The 515-nt window shown below is 36.3% G+C and overlaps 1 protein-coding gene across 1 annotated transcript in view; it reads right to left on the reverse strand.

Moving 5' to 3' along the window:
• Window positions 1-515, reverse strand: part of LOC119417354 (serine/threonine-protein kinase 38) — a 140,538-nt gene that overhangs the window by 136,614 nt on the left and 3,409 nt on the right. The gene's annotated exons all lie outside the window — the stretch shown is intronic.

Raw genomic sequence — 515 nt, forward strand, 5'->3', positions numbered from 1 at the left:
CAAACAGAGAAGATCCAGAATCTGTCAGAGATCCAGAAAGAGTGGAACGAGGCGGAGTCACAGCTTCAACAACCACCACATTCAGACTCATCCAGGAGATGGACTACAACTGTCGGGTTCCTCTTTCCTCTTTTCTGATGAAAGTAAAGTGCTTTTCCTAAAGTACTTTAGATGAATGCATACATTCTACTTTCTCAGCTTTTTTTTTTTTTTTTTTGCATTTTTTAAGCTCTTTTCAGATAAATCAAAGTTTTCATGGTCATTTCTGCTACTTTCAGCCTAATTAACTCTTTCGGCTAATTTCAGCTTATTATGCTCATTTCAGCCTAAAGCTGCTGGTAGTTTCAGCTACTTCAGCTACTATTTAGCAGTTTTATGCAAATTTTAGCTTTTTCAGCCAATTCCACATTTTTTTTAGCTCATTTCAGCTCTTTCCGTATCCTTCTGGTAGTTTAAGCTTCTTTCTGCTTTTCAGCTACTTTTCAGCCATTTTTCTTCTAATTTCAGCTTTTTTT

Source organism: Nematolebias whitei, chromosome 11 (genome assembly GCF_014905685.2).
Source record: "Nematolebias whitei isolate Nwh7 chromosome 11, NemWhi1, whole genome shotgun sequence".
Lineage (NCBI taxonomy): Eukaryota > Metazoa > Chordata > Actinopteri > Cyprinodontiformes > Rivulidae > Nematolebias > Nematolebias whitei.